We start from the raw sequence: 19,218 nt of genomic DNA on the forward strand, positions 1-19,218 counted from the left end.
CTCCTCTTGCAGTGTCCTATACACTAGATTGCCTCCCCAATGATTAAACTATCTGCCTTTAATAGCTATTGAGGGAAGTAATTGTCTTTGATTTAGCAGGGAATTTTGGACAGTGACATTTGACTGCATTTCTGCTTGATTCTTGCATGTTGTAGAAAATACGGAGATATAATTTGGTAATATGAGAAAGAACATTAAAGCATGACTCTTATTTTACCCTGCTTATTGCAAATTTTGTAAATACTTTCTGAGAAGTGGATACTGTTTCATAAAACGTTGCCCACAACTGCTGGTGTTTCTGGCTGGTTTTACACACGTATTTTTGCTTTTCAGGTGTAGCATACAAAAAGAGGTAGGGCTAACCACCTTGATTGACTCTCAGGGAATGATGTGTTAATTACTTCAGCCAAACCATCCTGAAGCCTGTATCCTCCTTATGACAGTTCAGAAGCTACACTGCTTCATTTCAGTAACTTTATTACCATTTGGCTCAGAGATTGCTATTTCGCCTTGGCCACAGATTTCATCAGTTGCCCGGTTCACCTTTGTCCACACTATACTTGTGAAATGACCTGCTCCTTTAGTGCTTGTCAATAGTAAATTGCTGCATCCTCAGTGTCCAGGCTGAAGCACAGTGAAGAACACAACTCTTTTATTAAATTACTGGATTTTACACTTAATTTTTTGGGATTAAACCTGAATGTGGAAAGTCTTAATTACCATTTAATGCCAAGTAATTAAAGCACTGGCCAGGGTCAACTATATAAAGCACATCAGTTTGAACTGCCACCTGATTAATAGGCTTGGTGATATAAAAAGTTCAGCACAAAAGCATGCTCTGCCAGGGTCACTGCTTTAATAGCTGTAGAAAGTGCAGTTTTTGCTGTAATTCTGTTCTAACAATTGGATCAAAATAATAATTTGTGAGGTGTTCATGCTTGGCTTCTTCAGCGTGACGTCAGGTGAATTATTTGAATTTGACGTCAGTTAAATTGGTTTTGTGGGATATATTGATGAGGAAACCAGTTTGGCTCAGGTCTTTCCTTAATTTCATTTGCATTCTTCAAAGTGGACCATAAAGTACAATTTTTTTTCCAGCCGTCTCTTTCAGCTGAGAGTTATGTTTAGGGAAGGATAGAAGATGTAATGTGCATCAGTTGTGTGTCTATGTTTTCGTCAGTTTACATACATGCAATCATCGATTTGTTGTAGTTCAGGTGCTGTATGCACTTAGGTGTGTGTTTGCCTGTGAGTGTGTGTTTGGGAGTGCACACAGAGTTATGCTGAATAAGTTGGGTTAATGGCTGTGGTTTATATCCCTCTCCCTATATATATATATATATCTACATATTGTATTCTGTTATGAATGGGTTTCCTGAGCCATGCTTAGCCCCAGAGGCTCTGGTCTGCAGGATCATTTGAAAATTGTGCTGTGTTCACATTTAATATAGTGGGTTTTGTTTTGTTTTTTAAACTCTTAACAGTTTATTGATAGGGTCTGGGCAAACTGCTGCACCTTCAGAGGACTCAATTAGCTTTCGCTGGGCTCAGTGTGTGTGCAGCAGGCAGCCCAAGCATTAGCAATTGCAGGACGGGAGCCATAATGATTTTCACCTAGTGACAGCTCCGTGAGCATTAATTTTGACAACACCCTACAAAATAAGTAAGCGTGGTTATCCCCACTTTATTACTGAGGCCTCAAGAGGAAGGATTAAAGCCTCGATCCCACTGATAAATGTGCATGTCCTTAGCTCTAAACATGTAGGCAGACCTATGTATGTGAGTGGGAGAGCCTTTTTCAGCAAAGTTAAGGACATACGTTTTGAGCAAATTTTCTAAATGAACACATTTCCATGTCAGAGCTAGTTTTTTTGGGTTTTTTTGGTCTGGAATACTTGGTTCTGGCTTTGTTCTTCATACTTCAGCACCACTTTCAAATAAACTTACAAATACTGGGTTTTATTATTTGCTATAATGATTACTTAATATGTAATAGCAAAGGTGTCAGCTGTCATATTTCCAGTGAAGATTGCTGACAGTTGTATGAGTTATTTGCTATGAATCCACTTTGGGTTTGATGTCAATGTGGATCAGGTGTTTTACTTTGCTTTTTTGTTGCTGTTTTTGAAGGCAAATTTTCTTTCATCTGTGCTCAGCGTAGTTATAGCACACAAAGTCCTTAGCTGGGATTTGAGTCTCTCTGTGCTGGATGCCCCACTTTTTTGTAAGAGCACATGTGAAGAGCATGCAGTTAAAGGCAAGAGAGATGAAGTTGGGAGAAACAGTTCTCTTGACTTTTATTACAACCTTGTTTGAAAACCATGGCTGTGACAGCTCGCCCAGCCACAAAAGTGGCCAATGTGCTTTTTCTCCAGCCTGGCTGGAGGTGAACCCTCCACCCCTCTAGGCAAGCCAGAATTTCCTTGAGGGCACTTCTTGGCAGAGCCAGTCCTTGGACTCCCTCCCCGCCTTCTGCTCTGGAAATCTCTTGGGCGCTGGCTGCCGGCTCTGGGGGATGCATGTGAGTTTTGGGGGGAGCTGGGATTTTTTTCATCCCATCCTCCGGCCTGAGCTGCAGGAGTTGGTTTACATCCAGCTCTACAAATGGAGCGCTGCATGGGTACCTCAGGACCATATTGCAAATGGTGCTGTGTGGGGCTGGCACAGTTGCCACTGAGCCCCTGTTTCTTTCTCTCCGGATGCTCGTAAAGCTCTCCTTTAATTTGACAGTTGCGGAGTGCACATTTTAAATAATAAACAGGAAATCCAACTTCCACTCTGTTTTTTATGGCATTTCCTCATGATCTGTTTCTGTTAAGGATGACTGTCTCCTGCTAGATGGTAATGAACACACTGATGTATGTTCACAGGCTCTGAGATAGTGTTCAAAGCAGTTACAGGTTGTTTTATTAACCATGTGCCTTTCAGTTTTACTCTTAAAACAGGACCAGCACAGCAACAAATTGGAATTTCAATTGTCAGAGTATTTCAGGTTCTGATAAATAGACACAGCAAGCCAAGGTATTTTTTAATATTCCTACTATGGTGAAAAAAGTTTAGTTGAATGGTTTCAGAGAGATGAATAATTTCAGCATACTGAGCAAGGAAAAGGGAACCTTGCGATGCTAAGTGTTTCAGTGATTAAACTATAGAAATTATGCCTCGCTGTATTTGGAACATCCTATAAGACTGTTCTTTTCATAATTTAGCTGATGGACACAAGGCAATATTAGAATGTCAGTCATTCAAGCTTAGGCATTCATAAACGCAGTTCCAAGTGTTACCCTGTTTTGTAGGTGGCAAAATAGAGGCTACGAAAAGGTACTTGAGGAGCACTGTGATCTAGCAGACAGTGATTTTTGTCGTAGTCAGATGGGATTACTGAAGCTCCAAGGTTAACTTGTAGAAAGGGTTAAATTTTGAAAAAGTAGTGGGGACAAAAAAGAAAGGGTTTATTAGTGTGTTTGAAATTGTTTTCAGTTCGGTCAGCAGCAGATTGATGATGGTAACACCAGCTTACTTTTTTAAAATGAGGTTTCTGAAGCATTTTCATATCCTCTGGTAGAATCTGTTGGAAATCTGTCCACAGGACTCCAGATCATCACAGGTGAAAAACCTAGACCACAAAAATTGGTGTGATGATAAAAAGAACTCATTGTTTTCAGAGTCCCTTGCTTCAAGACTTAGTTTGACAAGTTCAAAACAGCCCTCCTGTGAATACATGACAGAACTCTGAAAAATTAGAGCTCAGGTTCTCTGTCTTTAAATATGATGGTTCTTTATTGTCAGAGATTTAAAAACTCAAGACGCTAGCTTAAAGTTGCTCACTAGCCCATAGAGAACACTACTGATAGGAGTATATGTGTGAAAATGCTCTGTAGAGCCTCCCCCTCCCCCCCTACAAACAGCATTAAACAGCAGCAGGGTGGGTTTTGGTTTTGTTTTTTTATATTCTGGAAAACTCTCCCATGGACAGACTAACTACGTGGCATTTTAGCCTGTTCTGAGGAGGCAAAGGTTAGTAACTGGAAGAAAAAAAAAAAAAGAATTATAAGAAAGGTTGATACCCAATCTAAATAAATATTTGAAGGCTCTTTAACAATTACAGCCTGCTGAATTTTTCGATGTACAAGCCTATTGCATGCAAAGGAACGTGCTGAGTGCAGACATATTTCTATTGAGTGAAGTGAGTACATCTCAATTCTGATACCTGCTTGACACACTTTTTTTTTTTTTTTTTTGTTAAGAGAGAGAGACTTTGATGAGCAAAACATAGAATTGTTTGGTTCTATTAAGAAATGTCACCATTTATCTAAGTAAAACTATTAAGCCTTAACCTGTATCTTTTCTTTCACCTTGGTGTATGCCAAGGGTAAAGGTTCAAACCAATTCTTTTCATGTACATAATCATGGGCTGCAATTAGTTACAATCTAGTTCTTTTAAAAAGAATCCATTAAGAAATCATACCAGGTGAACAACCACTAAAGTAGAAAATCTGATGCATTAAGAGTTACAGACTTGCCATGTAAACTTTGTGTGGCATTTAACATCACTTAGAAGAACATTAAGAGTAACTTATGTGTTATGCCAGTATTCACAAAAATAAAAATTAGAGGGAAAAAACCCGTACAACTAAACCAAGCTTGAGTTCTTTTCAGTAGGAGAGAACATTGATTGTCACTGTGCAGCAAGAAAACCTTTGCATGATCTTATGACAAAATGGAGGATGTTAAAGTAATGGTTTACTAACTAGAAAGTGACTACACGATATTGTAAACCACTTGTTAATGTGGAAAAATTGTTTGTCTGCCATTAAAATACTATAAATAAACAGGAAGAAAAAAAAAAAAAAAGACATTTGCTGTCTTGGAGGGAGATAAACTGGGTCTAAATAAGTTATCTCAATTCTGGCGTAGCACTGCAGCTGCCAGGTAGGCTGCTTGCTAAAGTGCAGGGGACGTGAGGCTTAGGAGCCATTCTCAGGTACCTAAACAGTGGGTGCACCAACCAGGAGGGAATCTGGTATCTGGAGGACTGACCGAAGTGAGGTAGGAACATATAAGTGAAACAAAAAAATACGTTTGCAAGGATAATGACCATAACAAGAAACACGAGAGCTTACATCGAAGACCCGCCTGACTATCTGTCTCTTGGCAGAGGCCAACAGTGGCTGGTAGAGAAGAGTGTGAGATCCCACAAGTGTGGGGCTGGGGGCTGCACGGGAGCTGCAGGCACTGTGGCAGAAGAAGCGTGTGCCCAAGGTGCCGTAGGCTCTGCGGGACTAGGCTGCAATGCTCAGCAGGGTGTTTAGTTTCCAAAGGGATGTAATTCTGCACTGTGTAAAGCTATTGAATGAGAAATAAGAAAGTTTTTACTGATTGCCATAATGTCTAGCCATTGAAGCAGATTTAGGGAGGGTTTTTTTATACAGCAGACAATCGTTAGTTATTAGCTGGAAATATGCTAATGAATCTAATAGGAATAAAATAAGAAAAGATTCCATAGAAATTGCTCAAACTATCACACTTAATAGGCAGTGATAATCCTTCTGTAGTTTTTTTAATCACTCTATCAACTTCTAGGGAAGTAATATTTTTCCCCTGTCAAATTTCATATATTGAAAATGTCTTAAAATTGTAATTTTCAGTAAATTTATGTAGAGTTTTTCATAGGAATACATATGCTGCTGTGGGTACTGAATTAGAAAGTTTTAAAAAGAAAATTAATTATAAAAGTAGAACCTTCCAAGACACAATCTTCATGGAATCAGTCAGTGGGAAGAGTCCTATTTGTGGTACTGCCAAAAACGTTCGTCCAGAAAGGAATATGGTATTTAAGACAGAGATAAGAGAATGGTAGGCTCTATTATTTGCCAAAAAACACCCCAATATTTTTTTTTTTTTTTTGACAGGCTCACAAAGTACAGCTGGTGTGGTGGAAGGTGAGAGAGCTGTTGCATCCTAGCAATATTTAATGACAGTTAGGAAGGACTGAGGAACGTAGGCAAAGGGTTTGCAATGGTTGTCCTTGGTCTGAAAGGACCAGTGGGCCTGCTCATGGGGTGTGTGACTGGGAGCCAGGTCCTGGGGTTGTGTTTCTGGAGCTGCCAGAGAGTGGCTGTGGGATGCTGGGGGTGGCTGTGTCTTCTAGAGGTTCACCGCTGCATTGTCCTCACCCTGTCACCAGACTGTGCCTTTTGTTGTGTAATGGTGGGGGTAGCTGTGGTCAACTGCTGGAGGCAGAGGAGTAGCAAATGCAGATTTTATTGTTTGTAAGAGTTATACCTCTGCTCAGTCATCAGTAGTTGGAGAGAGAACTGGAAAAAATGTATGACTAGGGGAAACTACCATGAGTTTAAGGTGCTTTTGCATCATTTGCAGGATAGTTTTTCGGTAGCAATCTTTGTTTTGCTTGTACAATAAAAGCCTCATTTAGGAAAACTATATTAGGTGTGGTTTTAATTAAGTACATAAAGAAGTTTTTAAATTGAGATGCTCCCCTAGATGAGGTCTAGCCATGTTAGTAATTCCTTATTAACGTCTCTGGTCTAGAGTACTTTGGGAAGACTTTTTAGGGAAAAACCTCTTCATTTTTTTAAAATTTATTTTTTATTTGTAAAGACCAGGTCTCTAGTTAGGAAAAAGCAGGCAAGTTTTCAGCATTGTGAACTTTCTCTTAGGTAAATCAAGTTATTTGAAATCTTTCTTCTTAAAATGGAAGTATTTTTGTCACTTGTGAAGTCTAGTGCTTGGAACATCATCAGAATGTGGAATAATAAACGTACAAGTAAAACTACTAATGAGAAACAAAACATTTTCAGTAGTGTTTAAATGAGTTATGGTAATGTTGAACAATATTCACTAATATCATGTTGCTGTGCCTTACATTTCCAGGTATACTGCAGTCATTAAATCCTGAGAATTGACTCCAAATACATCAAAATTAGAAACCTCTTTGCACAACTTTCATGTTCAACTCTTCTTACAAGTTGGTAATTAGAGTATTTAACCTTACTCTCCCTTTGTTTACTAGAAAATGCTATTTTTTTTAACAATTACAGAAATACTAAAGCAGATCAAGCAGTTATTTTGACAAACAGCTTGAAACATTCTTGCCTAAATTCCACAAATAAAAAAGCTAACTAAATAATCACCCTGAGCAGATTTTCACAGGGACCTCGGTCTACCTATATAAAGGATAATTACACTGGTGTTTTAACGTGGGGCAAAGGAAGTGATAAAATTAGGGCATAAGAGACACTATTCCTATTTTGAGAATGTAGTACAATAATTGGTAAGGGATTTTTATTGTCGTTTTATTATACCGAGGCTTTTTTTTTTTACTTCCACATGGTTGGATTATTTTTTTTTCCAGGCTTTTAAGTCTTGTGTTTAGTGGCACGAATCTGGGCAGACTGGGTAGGAAACTGCATTCAGTGAGGTCTCCCAATGTATTAATAGTACATTTTTTAAGTTATGGGTGTTTGTGTGTGTTTTAACTCTGCAGCTTCCATCATGCACCCCCTCACTAACTCTCTCTCCCTGTGCCTTATGTCTGGTAAATGAAGAACATCCATTTCAATGCTGCCAGCCCTTTAGCCATTACTACATTAGAGTAAGGACTGTCAGCCATTGCCTGGGGCAGGTCCATTGCTAGCTGATGCCTTCTGGGGGGGCGCTGGAGTGAAATGCTGGGTTACAGGGCTCTTCTGATGTACCCAGATCGGAATCAGCCCATGAATCAATCACATGGGCTACATTGTCTACACAAAGTATGTTGCCCCGTATTGTCTACATAATGTTGTGCAGTAAAAGTGCGTTTGGCATTTCATCCTTTCTTCTTTTATACATCTGTAAATACAGGGCAAAACTAAATTTTTCAATTTTGTACTGCCTTAATTTGACTGGTTCTGTTGAGTGAAATTCCAGAATTAAAACAATGATGCTGCAAACATCTTACAGTCCTGAACGCGTTTCCCAGCACTGCTGTAATACTTGAGTTCTGTACTGTGCCATCATTTCATGAGATCTAAAGATTGGGTTGCAGCAGCAAGGGCAAGCGTTTCTGCAGTTGGTACAGAGCTTGCGTTTTTAAAACAAAATAACAAACATTCATTACATTTTGATACATTTATTTGGCAGTTTTGAAGCTTTTTTTTTTTTTTTTAATGTCATTGCTTTCAAAGGGTTTTGTTTTCTTGGGTTTCTTGTACTCTTTTTGCAAATACAGATGAAGAAGGAACTTAACCCTTCTAGATTCAGTGTCTGTCCTGGTAATAATGTAAACCTCTGTGCTAAAGAATTTCACTGCAAGGGAATAACTGTGTAAACAATAAATATGTAAGTAAGGGAGTAACTCTGTGGGATGTTTAGCTATTGCCTTATCTTCTTTCACAAAGGACATTTAAAAATTAAAAATAAAAAAAGATGTTTTTAATTTAATCTTGCTTGCAGTTTTCCGTGCCCTCTGTGACTAATTTAAAACATTTAGAAATTATTTTGAAAGGAGTCATTCCGTACAAAATACAAGCATGAATTCTTAGTTTTGTTTTGGTTTTTGTTTTTTTTTTTCAGGATTTGTTTGACAGAATTTCACCTAACGATCTATCCAAACCAGCAAGCTTCACTTAGTTTCAGCCCCAAATTACATCGTTCGACCCCAGTAGAAGTTTCCTCCATTTCAACAAATCGAGCCCAAGTTTGTGTGACAGTGGATAGATGAGGTGAGCTGATGAGGGTCTGGGAGGCATTGAAATCAGAGTGGCAGGTGAGGCAGCTCTCAGTGAATGGATTTGAAGGACTAAATGTGAGGGTTTAGAAATGGAGGAATTGCCATACTGGATTACATCCAGAGTTCATCATGAAAATATCTCAAGTTTGTCAGTACCCATCAGAAAGCCCATTAGAGAAAGCTGTATGAAAATCACAGTAACAATCAAAAACAAGCTGAATGAGAATTGTATCAATTAAGTTTAGATCTGTTTTACAAAATCTGTGTTTCCTAAGTTTTCTTCTTGTAATCTTAACCCAGGGCAGTTTATCTTGGTATAATTTCATTGCACACACATCATCAGACTGGTATGAGTTTTATTTTCTTTCCCCCCCCCTCAGGTGTGGATTAATGCAGTCAGACAATTGTCAGACCTGTGAACTATGGGTTATCAGCCACTAGATACTAGGACTAAGATGAAGAGCAAGGACTATTTTTATTGTAATCAAACAGCTTAATTGAGTTTGGGGCATTTCTTCTGGGTTGGATATAGTGGCGGGACAAAATTGTAGGGAAAGCTGAACCTGCCTGTACTAAAATTTGCTGTCAATACGGGTGCTCTTACAAGGACTGGATCACTGCAAAGGACTGACTTGTATGTTACAAATATATAGGTTTCGTTTCAATTGATCTTTTAAGTTTTAAAAATTATATTTTTCCTCTTGCCACGCTGTTTTTGCCAGTGTAAAGATCATAGGTTTTATTTGATTATATTTTGGTAATCTGTAAAATGAGACTGGGTCACCTTGCACCATGCAATATTTCACTTTGCTACTAAAACTTAATGCCATCTTTTTGTCTTTCAGTGAGTGGATGTCAGAGGACATAACATTAATATAAGACAGGCATCTCTAATATTTCATGAATGGCCTTTAAAAAAACCTCAGAAAACAAACGCAGGAATTAAAAATTGACACTAGGCTAGTGAATTTCATCACCTTTCTCAAATGTTGAATGGTTTTCCATTTATGTATCTCATCTATTACAAGACCTATTCTGTGTCAGGCAAGGCTATTAAAAAGCACAGGTGGCTTCATCAGATTGAATATATTGGTTTTCTCTTGGGGTGGGGGTATGGAGAGATTTCCATGAAAAAGTGGTCAAGAAGATCAAGAGGTAACATCCCAAAATGAGACTAGTAGCTTTTCAGTGGGTTAGAGTTCACTATTATAAAATGGGAGGCCTGGGATTTTGTGCTTCTTTGTTGTTTTTTTTTTATTTATTTCACTTTCTGCATGTTGAAAGTTAGTCTATACTTTTCAGCTCTATAGGGATGTCAGGTAGGTTAAATCAAGATTTTATAAAGTGTTCTAAAACAGTGCATACTATTAGTAAATTATGGGGGCTTTGCTTCCATTTTTTATATACTGCATTTATCAAATGTAGTGTTCCAAAATTACATGGCAATATATACAGATGTGGATAGCTATGTGTCCATTTCTATTTTTTAATGTGAAATGTCTACAAATTTACTTAGAGATATCAGAACATTGGATTAGATACAACTTTTTGTAGCAATATCTCTGCATGCTGATTTTTATATGTGGTAGAAGATACATAATGCTTACGGCTAAAACATGCAGGGATGATCTATTTTTTGCATTCTTTGATACTTAAGGGTAGGAGAACTCTACTTAAACTTCTGAACATCAGAAATTTCAATGTCTAATCCTTCATTGGACCAATTGTACCATTAGATTAGAGCATAAGAGAGAGGGGGATGGCTGTGTCAGTGTGTAGGACTTATCCATAAGCTGAAATAAGCATTACATAGTCTGGATGATGTAGTAAGAGGAAGTATTCATGTTTTAACTCTGAATATTCATGTGCAAAACTGGATTAAGCTACTAGTGAAACCTGGTATCTAATTTATATGTAGTAGTTTTGGAAAACAAGAGTGGAAGAGACCACTAAGACCACCAGTCCGGTCATCTGTTATTGCAGATGCCATGTCATATAATCTCTTCCCTAAATCTGTTGAGTTCCCTAGATTTATGGAGTTCCATGCTTAGCATTGATTATCTCCACAAAAATGATATTTTATTTGGCAAAAATCAGTGTTAATAAGTTCATGTACGTTAGCATGAAAGAATTTTAGAAATTACTTGCTAGACAGACTGGCCAGATAAACAGTTTGGTGGAGTTAATTCATTCCTAGTTTCTAAAATAAGTGTGCAAAGAACTGTCAGCAGTTGCTTCCCTCCCTGCAGTTCTGCTGTCTTTCAAGCACAGAACAAATGCAGGTCTACCCTTAGTGTTGGCATCCCCCCTGGAATTAGGTGGTTTTAACAGACTCCTCAAGATCTTTATAAAATGTTGGCTTAGATAGGTGGCCTTCTAGACAGATTTTGTGAACCGATATTGACCTTTACCACAGCCAAATGACACTGTTAAATTTCCTCTGCCCTTTAGACTCAATAACTGTTTTGTTTGTTTTGGTTATTAACGTGGGTTCTTTTTAATTCACACATGCAAATATAAATATCTATCACCGTATGACAATATGTAGATTTGTGGTGGTTCCAAGAGGACCTTGGGTCCATAAACCAGTGGCTTTATTATGTAATGCTGCATAAATGCTGTATTTTCCACTGTGACAGATACAATCTTGAACATGTATTTTTCATGTTACTTAACTATTTCAGAACATCATGTGTGAGAGAACGCATCAAAATGGAAATTGCTTCTACAGACGCAGCAATAAATATTGGTTGGGTATATTGCATTGTTGGGCTCCATGTGTTTTAGAATGTTCTCAATTCTCTTGCCCTAATCAACACTGTAAATACTTGCTGCATTTCCTGGTCAACCATTTGTTGGATTAACAATTTGGACCTTGCAGTTTCTACCATACACTTTGATTCTTTACTGTATATAGTCATGGTTATTTAAGACCATCCCCTAACAAAATTACTCTAAAAACTCCTGCCTTTTCCGGCTATTCAAAGAACGGCAAATCATGTAAATTCTATGCATTATTTTTGGGGTTAGTAGTTATTTGAAGATTAGCTAGTTTAAAAGCTGAGAAAAATCTTTACATTTGTGCAGAAGTCTGTTGCTGTGTGACACATAGAAATTTACCATCTTTTCATTTAAATATTGAGAGGGGTTGTATTTTGTTTTGTTTTAAGGAAAAGTACTTGCCATATAACCTTCAGCAGAGATTAAAATAGTTTATAGTGCATTACTGAAATGCATCAATATTTGCAGTGATAAATGATGTAAAAAAAAAAAAAGAGAGAGAGCTTAAAAGACAAATATGTCTGATTACGGCAGTTTTGTGCGGGAGATTTTAGACAAAGTTGTTGGCATATTGCTTCTATTGAATATTCCCTTAAAGGATTTTGCTTAAGTTATTTCTCCTTTAAAGTCTTTATAAACATGTCGTTCATGTCCCATTTTTTATCTACTCTCTGCTTTATGCCATTGAGTTAGAATAGAATCATAGTTCCTTACCTCATCTTTCAAGTGAACAGAGTACTGTGATGGCCGCGTATCTTAGTTAGTTTTAGGGCCCTTTACTGTGTCAGGGATAACACCGTGTTTCCTGTGGAGCCTGAGTACTCTTATGAATGACTTTCCAGCACCAGACATAGTATATGCCAATTTTCTATTGTATACTTTCCTCTGTGGATCAATATAGATGTTAATTAACATCTTAACAAAATTATAGTTATGCTCAAAGGTCTCTCTTCCCTTGTATCTTGCCAGGAAGCTGATCTTCAGCAAGCTCCTCTCATACTAGACATTGTCAAGAACAGACATAATTGAAGTCCCTTTTCATTTATCCCAAGGCAAAGATACTTTTCTTTCTTTTCTCTTCAGTAGATATGCACAGAAGTTTGCTAACTGGGGGGATGGAGCTGCAAGCCTACTATAAACATCAAAGGTGACTTGATACAGAGATTCTTGGAAGAAGTTTCCACCATACTTGAAGTGTCGTGACACTGTTTCATTCAACTGCTTTTCCACATTGCATTACATTAATAACCTCTTTTCAGGTTTCTTGGCAGATGAGGAGAAAGGGAGGCCTTCAGTAGAAAGTTGGATGGTGATTTTGAATGAATGAGGATGAAGATGAACTGTTAGCCTTAAAGCTTGTATGAGGTAGTCAGAACACGAAGAACCGTGAAGTAGGTCAGTACTTTTGTCTTCTTTTTACATCAGTTGTTCTGCAGAACTGCATTTACAAATCTTTAGCTTATATTCACACATAGCACTGATATTTCTGTGTCTCCTCCTTGAATGTACACTATCCGAGATTATTTTCTGTTGTTTTATCCCTTCTGTCATGTAGCTTTTGAAATATCTTGTGCTAATAAGCATCTGATAGATCTCACCAGGAGTCTTGGCTTCATCTTTAGTCTTCCTTCATCCTAACAATTCTGCCTACAGTACATACTGTTCACAGGGTAGATCTCACATATTGCTGTTCAGCTGCCAGGCTCTCAAGTAATAAACCCTGCGTTTTATTTCTGAATTAGTGAAATTATGATTTTAGGAGTGTTCTTTCCCTGACAGAAGATGGGAGTCCAACGACACATCCTTGACCATGGCTGAAGAGTGCCCAGCAATTTGGGAAATTAGTTCGTTACTGATCACTCAGTTTCTTAGGGTGCTGCAAAAAAATACTCTATTGGACAGGTTCTTGTGGAAGTGGAAGAGCTTTATGATGCTCTGTCTGATTCTTTTGTTATGGGACTTAGAAACTTCGCCCTTTAGTCCACAATGCCATTTCTTTCCAAGATTCTGTAATGGTATGGCTGAAAAAGCAAGTTAGCATTCAACACAATATCAAATTATATGCAACCAACCTAATAGTGAATTTTATTACTCAATCCAGTTAGATTTTGAGCTGTTTTGCTCTGTTACTTAGACTTAAGAAGTTTAATCCGCTATTGGTCAAAGCCAGAAAGACCATTTTGTCTGACTGAATTGTGTTCTGATGTTAGATTCTCTAAATATTGCGTTATTGTTACTTGTCCAACGTTCTTTTAGGCATAAAGGTAAATTTGATGCCTCTTATCTTCTTCCTTTCTGAAACTGAAATAGTGCCCCATTCCTCCCATGTTATAGTACCCAGCAATCCCATAATCACTTGCATCCTTTAAGGCTTGCAACTAACAATAATGTTCAGATAACACACATTGCAGTGGCAATGGGAAGGAACCCCAAGTGTTACTAATACCATATATACATTATCTATTAATTTCTTTCTATGTATGTTCTTTGGTAGCACTTCAAAAATTACCAAAACTTGCCCATGACGATTAAAGAAACTAGTGATACTGCTGTGTTTCACATGGATTGGAATCTGACTAGGCACATTTTTCAGTATCTGCATTATTATTGTCCATTAATTCCATTAAACTTGAGGACAACATTATTAGATCATTCCATTACTTAGAATAACTTAAAATTTTGTTTAATAGATTGTCCTTTATCAGATACTACTGTCAGCTGTGCTTTATCTAGTACAAATACTGCATATACACTGTCACCAGCTTAGATGTCATTTCGTTAGGAGCTGCTGTCTCAGCAAAATGAGAATATTAATCTAAAAGAAGTGTATTTTTTTTTCAAGCAACGTAAACAAATCTATCCTACTTAGAGCTGCAGTGTCAATATTTTGCACTGCCTGTGTTGACCTATTCATTGTGGTTTTTGGCATATGGAACAACTCTGAAGATTCCATTTCTGGCCTTTCATTATAGGCCAGTTCAGGGTATTTCCAGCCCTTATCTTAGATATTTTTCAGGCCCTGAATAATTTTCATATATATGAAATATACATTCTGAAATATCTTAGAAATTTCTATACATTTAATCATAGTCCCATATTGCACTGAAAGTTTACTTCTTGGTGATATAGGGAGTGGGTACTCCAGTGAGTTTGTTTCATTCTGGACAAAAGCTTTAGCAATTAATGTTTGTCCAGTGTTCTAGAGAGTCTACAGCTGCTGAAGCTTTTTGAGCTTTGACCTCAGCTTTGCAGATCTTCTGCTGATTGCTGGAAAAGGAAAAAAACACTTTATCTACCTGGGAAGGAAGAAAGTTTCTGAGCATTTTTAGCAAAGGGCAGAGAGAGCTTAAGACCCATTTTAGTCTGTGTTGTGTTCCTTTCAATACCAAAATGTCTTAAAGATTTATTCATTGGATACTTTTAAGCTTTATTAGTGCTAAGGATGTTTGTGTTTAAATTACACCATTGTAGGATCATTATGCCAATGATTTTCTTCCTCACATACCTGTAGAAAATATAAAGGATTTCTGATGCAAATGCTAACAAAGAGGTGAAACATTGATTGACTTGTTGAAGATTTTCATTAGAAACACTTTGCTCAGGTGTAAATCGGCAACTGGTTTAGAAGTAGAGCTCTTTACACATGTTCCTCATTCCAAAGCTCATTCCAAAGCATCATTATACGTTTTGTTTATCTAGTAGAGCCAGCCTAGAGATGAAATCAGCTTTTTCAGTTAACTTCTTACCTAGATTTGTTGCTTCCACTTTCTAGAATGTACATGTTTGCTTAGCTTTAGCCTTCAAAAGTTCTGGTTCTTGCTCAGAACTTTCTGGCCATGCTTTATTGCTTTTTACCACACTCCAAAATGGTGTTACCCAAGTAAAAATCTTTGTATATTTTATGTCATCAAAGTTGTCTGATTGAAGAAAGTACCCCCCCCCCACCCCCCCCACCCCACACCCCCCGTTATTCTTTCACAAAGGTGCTCAGTGCTTCTGTGAATAATTCTTCTTTGCTAGTGGCACTACTGTAATTTCTTTGCCCCTACCATACAGGCTTTGTGGGTTCTTCCTCATTGCCTACCAAATGATGCAATTGTTGCCTTTTTTTCCCTGTACGTGTGTAATTCCACATGATACTTGTCAAACAGGTACAACTCCAAGAGGTGTTTTTGTTAAATTCCAGCTTGAAATCTGTACACTGTTCTGGCCAGTGCTTCTTGTGACATTTCTTGTCATTTAAATTCTTTCTAATGTTGAAAAGCTATTGGCTTCCATAAGTATCCATCCTTTCCATCAGACAATTCTCGCCTTCACTGATGTCCACTAAACTACATGGTTGTGTGTTTCAATCCAAGATCAATTCTAAATCCACTTCTCTCTGGCTTCAATTTGAACAGTTATGTCACTTGTTTTCCTTCATCACATGAGTGTAGAGAACAGCATTCTTTAAATTCTGGAATAACTTGATAGCCACCTTCAACTGAATTTATTGAAAGCTGATATGTGCATCCTGTGCTTCAGAGACAGTTGTTATTTAAAGCACTTGACTGCCTTTCTCTTTTGCTGGCACCTTTTTCCTGCAGATACAGAATTTCACTCTTTTATTCACTATTTTGGGAAGCAAAAATATTGTTGGGCTGCGTATTTGCTCTGTTTATTTTTGAGGGGTGTTTTACTTATCTCCCTCTCACTCCTGTATGATAAAGTGTGCAGTGAGACTTCATCACAGAATGGTTGTGGTTGGGAAGGACCTCTGGAGATCATCTTGTCCAACCCGCTGCTAAAGCATGTTCACCTAGGGCAGGCCGCACTGGATCATGTCCAAGTGGGTTTTGCATGTTTCCAGAGCAGGAGACTCCACAGCCTCTCTGGGAAGCGTGTTCCAGTGCTCTGTCACTCTCAAAGTAAAGAAGTTCTTCCTCATATTCAGATGGAACTTCTTGTGTTGCAGTTTGTGCCCATTGCCCCTTGTCCTGTTAATGGGCACCACTGAAAGGAGTCTGGCCCCATCCTCCTGACACCCACCCTGAAGATCTTTAGATGCATTTATAAGATCCCCTCTCAGTCTTCTCTTCTCCAGGCTAAACAGGCTCAGCTCCCTCAGCCTTTCCTCACAAGGCAGATGCTCCAGTCCCCTCATCATCCTCTGCTGGACCCTTTCCAGTAGTTCCCTGTCTCTCTTGAACTGGGGAGCCCAGGACTGGGCACAGTGCTCCAGATGCGGCCTCATCAGGGCCGAGCAGAGGGACAGGATCCTCTCCCTTGACCTGCTGGCCACGCTCATCCCGACACACCCCAGGATCCCACTGGCCTCCTTGGCCACAGGGCACACTGCTGGCTCATGGGCAACTTGCTGTCCCCAGCAGCCCCAGGTTTGTCTCCGCAGAGCTGCCTCCCAGCAGGTCAGCCCCCAGCCTGGACTGGTGCGTGGGGTTGTTCCTCCCTGGGTGCAGGACCCTACACGTGCCTTTGCTGAACATCGTTAGGTTCCTCTCTGCCCAGCTCTCCAGCCTGCCCAGGTCTGGCTGAATGGCAGCGCAGCCTCCTGGTGCATCAGCCGCTCCTCCCAGCTCTGTATCAGCAGCAAACTTGCTGAGGGTGCACTCGGCCCCTTCGTCCAGGTTGCTGATGAAGTTGAACAGAGCTTGTCCCAGTGCTGACATGCACATGAGATCTCCACTTTATTCTGTATCTTTCTCCAACATGAGTGCTCCTCAGTACTCCTGCAGATAATCTGTTTGAAGGGACATACCAATACACAAGGAAGGACAGGACAAAGGTGAATCCTGTGTTATCACCGTTTGTCTGTAGTCATGTCATCTCTTGTAAACCCATTACCATTGTGTCAGTAGTCCAGTGGCAATCTTGGCATGCAAGGGAAAGTTTCTAATAGTTTCTGTCTTTCTGTAATGGTAGCCCACCACAGTAGCAGCAAAAGTTATTTTGCTGGCTTAGCTTCACTCAAAGGTCTTTGCTGTAATTAGATCACCCATCTGTCACTGATTCTGTAGACCTTTAGTCAGAATTATCTGGCAAAATGTGGGCATGAAGGATGCCTGGGTCTAGGTAGGTCCAGGCATGTTGAATGTTATTCTGTGTAATCCTGCTGTTACTTAGTATGGTCCCAACATCAATGCTTGTGTGACTAGGTATATCTTTCTTCAGCTGTTCTGGAAACAAAGTGTTAAAGTGGATCCGGAGTACTGAGGTTATGTTGTGCTGATACATTGTTAATCAAAATCCCTCAGAGATTTGCAGAAATCATCTTCAAATTTTCAAATATTAATTAAATTAGCAGTTGTAACACTAGAGAATCTTTCTAGTATATTTTTTTTTTTTTGTTTCAGTTACAAATCTTAAGTACACATGATAGATTTAATACAAATTACTTTGGAGATGTTTTTTAGCAGGTTTTTCTCAAAAGATCTCCCCTCTACCCCTAATCACAATTCTTCTGATACCCCTTTTCCTTACCAGCCTGAAGTGAATTGGAAGGCTTTACATGGTGCACAAATGGCCAGAATTCTCTTGGCCCAGCAAGGAAAGGGGTGTGGAATGGGACATCCATCACTAATAAATAGTGAGAAAAAAGTGTTCTATATCAAGGTTACCCATGTGAGTCACTCCTCCAAACCTACTTCACTGTAAACAGGCTGAGATTATTTTTATTTTCCCCTAAGGCTCCCATTTATGGACTGAGAATTACCTTTAATTTCTTCGCAAATACACTAGTGAATAGGAAAAGTCTGTGGGTTTCCCAAAGAAGATACTAATGCTTTAGAAAGTGTATGTCATAATGGAAGGACATATTACTTATGGAGGGACAGCAGCTTCATCTCGCAACGCAGTACTTGTAGCGGTTGATTCTTGGAACCTCAGAAAATTAAGAGAGAGAAGACTGTTGAAGACATTGAGTCTAGGCAGCTCTTCAGTATAGTTCTAAGCTATTCTAGAATTTTAGAATATTACTTTTTGGAAGAATGCTTTTATTTCTGAGGTTAATAGAAATGCAAAAAGAAAACCTAAACCACCACATAAATCTGTGATGACCTTGATAGTTAATGTTTGTACAACCAAGTGCAAAGGCACGCAGTTCTGAAATGTGCCCTGCTAAGGCAGACTCCTCACAGGATTAGTTTTAGTTCTTGAATTTTCTCTCTTTTGTACCAATTGTTTCAAATGATGACAGAAATTGGAAATATTTTTGTTATTATGTAGCAGGCATTTTATGCTTTTTAGAAGAAATGGAAATGGTAACTGTATGTTTACCAGGACAGTTACTGAGATGAAATTATCAATATAGTTGACTTTGGGGCAATGGGAATTAAAGTGAAAAACATTCCTGTTCATAAAATAAACTTCAGATTCTGTGATTCATATAATTTATGAAAATATGTATTCATATATTAGTGTAGTTTGTACAACCAAAACATCTTACAAATGGTAGTGGAATAACAAAAACTCTGTAGCTATTATTTCCATTCACCAAATACTAGCAATGGAAGAGACTGAGTCAAACTTACACAAAGTTTGAGAGGGGAAGGCAGTTATGTTTAACAGGCACTTCTCTTGGTGTCATTTTTAGGTGGCTTTTTGTGATGCCCTCTTCTAGGGATTCTGGAGCTGACCTTGCTCTAATACTAATATGTAAGAAAAAAGTACTTAGCCCATCTTTAAAGGAAGAAAATCTCACTTGGACTGTA

At 38.6% G+C, this 19,218-nt stretch overlaps 1 protein-coding gene across 6 annotated transcripts in view; it reads left to right on the top strand.

Moving 5' to 3' along the window:
- FIGN (fidgetin, microtubule severing factor) overlaps nucleotides 1-19,218 on the top strand; it is a 106,590-nt gene that overhangs the window by 27,833 nt on the left and 59,539 nt on the right. For 2 of the 6 annotated variants that reach the window (XM_027810685.2, XM_027810686.2), the window contains one exon: nucleotides 8,575-8,723. The exons of 3 other annotated variants lie outside the window; for them this stretch is intronic. The gene's annotated coding sequence lies outside the window, so the exon portion shown is untranslated. Of the gene's footprint in view, nucleotides 1-6,907; nucleotides 6,993-8,574; nucleotides 8,724-19,218 lie in introns of those variants that run through there. One more of the 6 variants, XM_055718969.1, reaches the window with a different exon arrangement.

Source organism: Falco cherrug, chromosome 8 (genome assembly GCF_023634085.1).
Source record: "Falco cherrug isolate bFalChe1 chromosome 8, bFalChe1.pri, whole genome shotgun sequence".
Lineage (NCBI taxonomy): Eukaryota > Metazoa > Chordata > Aves > Falconiformes > Falconidae > Falco > Falco cherrug.